Source organism: Schistocerca nitens, chromosome 3, assembly GCF_023898315.1.
Source record: "Schistocerca nitens isolate TAMUIC-IGC-003100 chromosome 3, iqSchNite1.1, whole genome shotgun sequence".
Lineage (NCBI taxonomy): Eukaryota > Metazoa > Arthropoda > Insecta > Orthoptera > Acrididae > Schistocerca > Schistocerca nitens.
In genome coordinates, this window is record NC_064616.1 from 775,905,255 (window position 1) to 775,913,210 (window position 7,956).

At 42.1% G+C, this 7,956-nt stretch overlaps 1 pseudogene; it reads left to right on the forward strand.

Annotated features, from left to right (window-relative positions):
- Nucleotides 1-115: 115 nt before the first annotated feature.
- On the forward strand, nucleotides 116-233 carry LOC126249993 (5S ribosomal RNA; annotated as a pseudogene).
- Nucleotides 234-7,956: the final 7,723 nt, after the last annotated feature.

Genomic DNA, 7,956 nt, shown 5'->3' on the forward strand with positions numbered 1-7,956 from the left:
AGGTTGGAAAAATTACTAACAATGCAGTAACACAACAGGACATTGAGTGCTTTTATATTAATTTACATCGAGGAAATGCAAACACCTTATTTTGTTATTCTTGTTATGAAAGGGGGGCAATGGCCTTGCCACAGTGGATACACCGATTCCCATCAGATCACCGAAGTTAAGCGCTGACGGACGTGCCCGGCACTTGGATGGGTGACCAACCGGGCCGCCATGTGCTGTTGCCATTTTTCGGGGTGCACTCAGCTTCATGATACCAATTGAGGAGCTACTCGACCGAACAGTAGCGGCTCCGGTCAAAGAAAACCATCATAACACCCAGGAGAGCGGTGTGCTGACCCCACGCCCCTCCTAGCCACATCCTCAGCTGAGCATGACACGGTGGTCGGATGGTCCCCATGAGCCACTTGTGGCCTGAAGACGGAGTGCTTGTTATGAAAGGGACTATGTAATTCCGTCATGACTGTTTGTGTCTTATACGTTTGTACTACTTTCATAATAAATTCGATACATGTATGCTACAGACTATTACTTTCGTATGAACCCTACCTTTATACTGACTTGCACTACTGTATCTGCAGTTAAAAGTGGCGAGTAGGAGAACAGTGTGTGATCATTCAGTACTAAGCTTGGGGAAATTGACATACATCAGTCAATGTAATCTTTTCTAACGTTCGCAAAGACAGATAGTGATGGACTGGCACAATCCAGCACCGCTGTTTTGACAGTTTGATGACGTTCATCAGAAACGAAAACAATATCCACTTTGTCGACTGTTGTATAAATCTTGAACGTCTGAATAGCTACACGAGCGTGCTGTCTCATAGCTGCAACAGCAGAGAATTGATTGACGGACCATAAGTGCACATCTACCTGAGTGACGTCATTGCTTAATTTGCTCCAGTCGGCAGATGTGTGTGGGAACTCTTATTCGGACGGCGGGACAGCGGTTTACGAAGCTGTTATCTTGCTATTATTTCATCAAACTCCATACAGGTTATGGTGTAAAAGTTGTCTTTGTAGATTCTTTCTAATGGCACGGAAAAAGTATAAGTTTGCATTAGAAAATGGGTACAATAATCCAGCAGTTATAAATGTTAAAAATGATTTGCTTCTGTCAGTAAACTCATCACAATGCCCGCTATAATTTAGCTAGAACCATACCACGATATGTTTCTTCGTTCTAGACATACTTTTGGTGGCTTATCTTAGCTGTCTCACCATGTAGGGTCTAAAGCAATTATCGTTGGCTCTAAGCACCCAGAGAGGTGGTAACTTGAAATGTATTATTCATTGATAAATGACAAAACTCTTGCGATAAAGCAACAAACATTGTCATACAGATAAACTTTCAAAAGAGAAGCTTCCACGTTTCCTACCGTCAAGAGGACTATGGTGTTCTATAAACTGTTCCCAGTGAAATCTGCACATAGGAAACGTAGAGGAAAGGTCCACTAATCCTTCCGTCTGAACCCCGCAACTTTTCCGGCAGGTATAAGAAGCGAGAGCTCTTACGCAGTGATCTACTTTATAGTATATATGTGGTGTCCGTTCTTCCGTAGTTGTCCGAAAGAAGAGACACCACATATATATAATTCAGGCGAGGAAGTCCAGTGATCTCTTCAGTACGGATGTACATCAGGCTCGAACTATTACGGGAATCGGCGAGATGCCGTGAGTAATGAAGATAATGGACAAGAGGCACTACATCAGAAGTGTGAGGATAAGTTGAGAATTTGGGGCTGGCGGGAGGCGTGCTAGAGTAGTTCGTGCAGTTGCGATGAGCTCTGTGTCCGAATGGCGCAGTGGTGCCGGCACGGTGGCTCAGCGTGCTTGGTCAGAGGGCTGGCTGCTCTCTCTAATAAAAAAGAAAAAAAAATTGAGTGAGAGGATGTACGATGAACCGAAACGGATGTCATGTGGCGTCCGCCCCGACCAAATGCAACGAACAAAATGAAGGAAGGGAAAAAAGTGGTCAGAGCATCTGTCTGCTAAGCAAGACCCTTGGGTTCGAATCCTGGTCCGGCACAATTTTTCCCATTGACTTAAATCAATGTCCACTCGCAGCGAATGACTCTAATTCCTTTGTGAATTAATACATTGCTGGCCACTGTGGCCGAGCGGTTCTAGGCGCTTCAGTCTGGAACCGCGCGACCGCTACGGTCGCAGGCTCGAATCCTGCCTCGGGCATGGACGTGTATGATGTCCTTAGGTTAGTTAGGTTTAAGTAGTTCTAAGTTCTAGGGGACTGATGACCTCAGGTGTTGAGTCACATAGTGCTCAGAGACATTTGAACCATTTTAATTCATACATTATAGTAACTACTGATGAAGAGGACTGTAAATGCTCCAACAGGATCTGTAACGTCAGAGTTTTTACAATTTCACAGTAATTTATTTTCTGTCGGACAGAATCACAGAATGTTTTCCTACGACTGAATCTTCAGAAACTACAGTGGAAAACATAAAGACGAAATTACAAAACGGAATTTAAATATTGTATCTCTTCTATTTGACCAATAAAATATGATCCATGCCCATGGATCATAACGTGGTACACGTAATGTACATACAATGTGTTGTCATACTAACTTGCTGACATAAGCAATACGTAATTTGTCTTCGCACTCCTAGCGCTAAATGAGCGCGTCCTCTTCCTTCAAAACGTAAAAAACAAATTCTTTACACTTATAATTCTGCATAACACTGTCATTGTTGACAAATGGAAGACATATGAGCATTATAAAATTGTATAACGGTCAGTCAAATGAAAACGAGACAGATGGGTAAAAGTGAGTAAACTTTTTTTTTATTTCAAAAGCAGTCGCCATAACAATTAATACATTTGTTCCAGTGTGAGACAAGACGGTCGATGTTTGCAGTTGCCTACGTAACCATGACTGTACACTGGCGTGCACCTCTTCATTCGAAGCAAATCGAGACGACGAATGTCTTTCTTCAGGACTCATAAGGTGGAGGGAGGGGGGGGGGGGGGGCACATGTTGCCAAAGTTGTTTCGACTACTCTGCAAAAGTTTCGCTGGGAAACTCTTAAGCAAACTCCATATAGTCCCGATGTTTCTCCATTCGATTTCCATATGTTTGGAGTGCTGAAGAAAGACATTTGTCACCGTCGATCTGCTTCGAACGAAGATGTGCAGGCTTGGGTACAATCATGGTTCGATAGGCAACCGCAAACATTTTTCCACGAATGCTTTATCTGTCTTGTTTCACAGTGGAATAAATGTTTCAATGGTTATGGCGATTACCTACGAAATAAAAAACACTACTTTCTTTTTTTCATCTGCCTCGTTTTCATTTGACGACTGTTTATAAAATAAGTCCGCTGTTCAAATGGTTCTGAGCACTATAGGACTTAACTTCTGAGGTCATCAGTCACCTAGAACTTAGAACTACTTAAACCTAACTAACCTAAGGACATCACGCATATCCATGCACGAGGCAGGATTCGAACCTGCGACCGTAGCGGTCGCGCGGTTCCAGACTGTAGCGCCTAGAACAGCTCGGCCACCCCGGCCGGCAAAGTACGCTGTACTTTAAAAAGGCAGAGCATGGATCATAAAATAACTTACGTAATAACAAAGGAACAAAATTTTTAAGATGACATTGCATAACGATTGTTCCTATTAGGACAAACTATGCATCGTAACAGTAGCAAAAGCAGGAGTTAAACGTTGAAACAGCCGTAACCAACGCAAGATACGTATGTAAGAGAGCAGCCCACAGTGCGTTATGTCGCCAGTTGGTGACGCTCTTCTTCCGGCAGCAGAATGTTTATTATACGGTCATTTGTGTCGACGCGGTTCGCACAGGGGGCGCAGCCCCTCACTACAAGCATATGGAGTATTTCCGGTGTACGATGGCTCTCGGTGTGCAGACAGGTCGTGAACTTAAGCCGTGCGCACACGGGTCGATTGGCACTTGCCGTGGGCGCGGTTTTCCTTCAGTCAGCTTACCACTTCCTATATGATGAACAGTTCTAGCAATGAGGGGGATGCTGTGATGTTTAGTACCGGCAGAAGAGAAGAAAGACACAGCGAATGTTACTGGTTTATCCTTAGATAGAACGGAATTTTCATCATTGTTTGTTGGTGCTAGAAAATTGCAAGAGAGTAATTACAATTTTTTAGTATTATACAGAACGTCAAAGGAATCTTACATCGCCCTAGTGAAAATTGTAGCTCCAGCTATTCAACACATGAATACAAACTTGAGGGAACACGTGAGTGCAGAGGAACGAAGTGAAATTAAGGTAATACTTTTAATCTGCATTTGTAACACACATATAAAACAATGAAAAACATCGTGTTAATGTGTATAGATATTATAAATGTATTAAATATTAGATATAGATATTAAAGATGGGGAGTAATGCCTTTCTTTTATAATACCTTAACTAAAAATCACACATCCTCATGAGGTCCGGGACAAGTCTGACTAGAAAACTGTGTATACTGGCCTCTCTCATATCTTTTTTAGTGGAGGTGTTTGAAATCTTCTCCGTTTTTTATGTAAAATATTCAGCACAGGCTTTGTCTGCGTCGCTTTGAAAGTTTCAACATTTTCTCTTCCTGACTCATGTTCTCGTACCCATGGGGTCTCGTGATAGTGTCAACCCGTCCACATTAACTACCAAAGATAGTCCTGGCATCACGGCCGGGGATAAGTCAGGGAGCTTTGTGTAGGGGTGGATTTGTGTGATGTTGGTGAAGAGGGTGGTTGCTGCTAGTCAACTGTTATAATTTCAAGTTGGACGAAATATTTTCTGAGAAGAGGGTTATTTTTTTGAAATTTTTCTATTTCCGAAACATATGGTGTTGGTGAGGGATGCGGATTGTAGGTAAATTACCAGTGGGGGCCAGCTACTTTTACGGAATGAAAAGCAAACTTCATTGCTTCCATCAGGTAATAGGTTTCTTCTTTGTTGCTTCACTAACACTCGGTTTGTGCTCGATATTGCCGCGCGGGATTAGCCGAGCGGTATAGGGCGCTGCAGTTATGGACTGTGCGGCTGGTCCCGGCAGAGGTTCGAGTCCTTCCTCGGGCATGGGTGTGTGGGTTTGTCCGTAGGATAATTTAGGTTACGTAGTGTGTAAGCTTAGGGACTGATGACCTTAGCAGTTAAGTCCCATAAGATTTCACATTCATTTGAACATTTTTGTGCTTTAGATTCTTAACGAACGTACTCCGCAGGTTCCTCCATTTTTCCTTGTATTCAGGCACGGTAAGTTTACAAATAAATATTTTTTCTCACCATGTTTTGAAGGTAATAATACCTTCGGTTATCTATATGCTTATTTCACGTATTTGGCTACAGTGTGTACTGGGAGAAAATTATTGAACCTTATGAAATAAAATCTTCATAACTTCTGAACTGTTTGCGTTAGGACGTTCAAACCACATAATTGGCCGCGGGGCGTGACGGGAATTAGCGTGCACGTGCGCACACGCCACATTGTTGTCGGCCACTTCCATTTGGATGGGTTCGTCAAGAAGCAAAACTGGCGCATATCGCGACCGAGAAGTCTCTTCACCCACAACGGGTGATGTGTGGTGTGCATTGTCGAGTCATGGAATAATATGTGCGATATTCCATGGAGACAGATGACTACCGAACGGTACGTGAATGTTATGGAAGATGATTTCATCCCCTTATCCAAACTTACCCTGATTTTGACAAGATGTGGTTCATGTAAGACAGAGCTCGACCCCATCGAAGCAGGAGAGTGTTTGATGACCTGGAGGAGCACTTTGGGGACAGCGTTCTGGCTCTGTGGTACCCAGAGGCCACTGGCATGGGCCTCGATTAACTGTCATATTCTCCGGATCTGAACACATGCGACTCCTTTTTTTGGGGCTATGTTAAAGACAAGGTATACACAATAACCCCAAAAATCACTGCTGAGCTGAGAACAGCCAATCAGGAGGTCAACGACAGCATCGATGTTCCGACACTTCAGCGGGTCATGCAGAATTTCGCTTTTCGTCTGCGCCACATGATTCCCAATGATGGCAGGAATGTCGAACTTGTCGTAACCTAAATCCGAAGATCTGTAGTGACGTTTAAATGTTGAATAAAGTGTGTCAACGCCGCAGTTTGTAACTAATTTACTTTTTTTCATATAGTTCAATAATTGCCACCCTGTACATTCGTTTCACAATGACTCTACTTTTGTTGGGGAGAGATTACCGTTGGCCAAATAGTATCTGAAACGACACAGTTCATATGGCATATGGAATGAGTTGAAAGACGCCTACATAGCATGCCCCACTCAAGATCACCGGAAACGGATTGCTGAACGCTTTCAGTTCCTATAGAACCTTCCAAACCTTACGGAGGCAACCTATAGGAAACATGTTCGCATACAAAAAATTCCTAATACTGTTCGACTAATTTTAATTTTGAATCATACTACTTTGTAGTACTACTGCGGTGCTGTATTTCCGATGATATTTTAACTATGACTGAAACTGGGTACGTTGGCAGAAACAGTGATGGGCGTATTTTCAGAGCCTCGGCAATTGGAAGCTTGTTATCTAATTCATTACTTAACATACCACCGCCGTCTAAGTTTCCCTAAGATGACTATAATCATTGGGTTTTTTCTAATTTCTTTGTGGGAGATGAAGCCTTTCGGTTATATCGATATTTGCTAAGACCTTATTCAAAACGGACTCTTGACAATATAAAACTAATTTTCAATTATCACGTAAGCCGGGGTAGAAAATCAACTGAACACACGTTTGATACGATGACAGATAAATTCCAAGCAGTTGGTACTGTGATATGTTGCCAGATTGAGAATACGATTACTGACTTCTTAAAACGTGTTTACGTACTTTATAACTACGTTAGAAAGAAAGAAGGATGTCATTACACAGTGGAACAAGTGGACCAAAATGTCAACATCACTGGTTCTGAAAACCCCATTGGATTTACGTTACTACCTCGATCCAAAATAAACAACCATTCTTTCGGTAATGATATTAGAGATGTTTTAGCAAATTATTCCCTGACTCCAATTGCATCACTGCCTTGGAAGTGCAGTTGTTATATTTAAAGGACACGTATGGGTTTGAGTACTTGTTCATCGTGCTCGACTGTATATTTTTTGTCGGAATCATTTTTATTTGTATACGAATTGTTTGTATCTATGGAATAAGTGTATAGCGAAAAAAAACTGTACAAAAATACCCGACAAGTTTACTTCTTTGACACCTTAATTCGCGCTTTATCCGTAAAATACCTCCTTGAATATTCGTGAAGGATGTAATCGTATATCTCAAAATGTTTCTCCACTTCTCCCACAAATTTGATGGTCAACAACTAGAAGAAGAATTTCATTTGCTTTGTTACTGACCTTATTATTCTGCGATACTAAAACAATCTGGGCAGAACCTTGACGGTAATTGTTGAATCGCTACTATTCACCGTGGAATCTGACTTTGTTGGCACGTCCATTGTGAAACCGTAGCCTGTTGATTCTGAGGAATACGATCTAAAATTTGTTTATTTGTTTTATGATATTGTATGTTATGTACTGATTTATTTAATTATTAGTAGTCCATTTCCGTTATTGCACGTAGATCACATGGGCTCTAAAGTGTTCTGTGCACTCGAAAAACAAAAAAAATTATGGGGAAATACAAGGTTTAATTACTTCCTTGACGTGCGATCCGCTCGTCACTCTCGAAATTTCCCGTGCACTGCATGCTCCAAGAGACGAGCGTCTCTCGCAGCAACTTCGAGACGATCACGAGATGACTGCAAGTCGACCCGTTGGCGGCCATTATCCACTTACGTGGGCAGTCGAACAGGTCGTTTCCACTAACACCGAGCGAAAATTTTATAGATTCCTGTATTGGTGCAAATTACACTGGGCGAGAAATACACCTCTTCATGCACGAAACAAGGCTTTTAACTGCTAGAC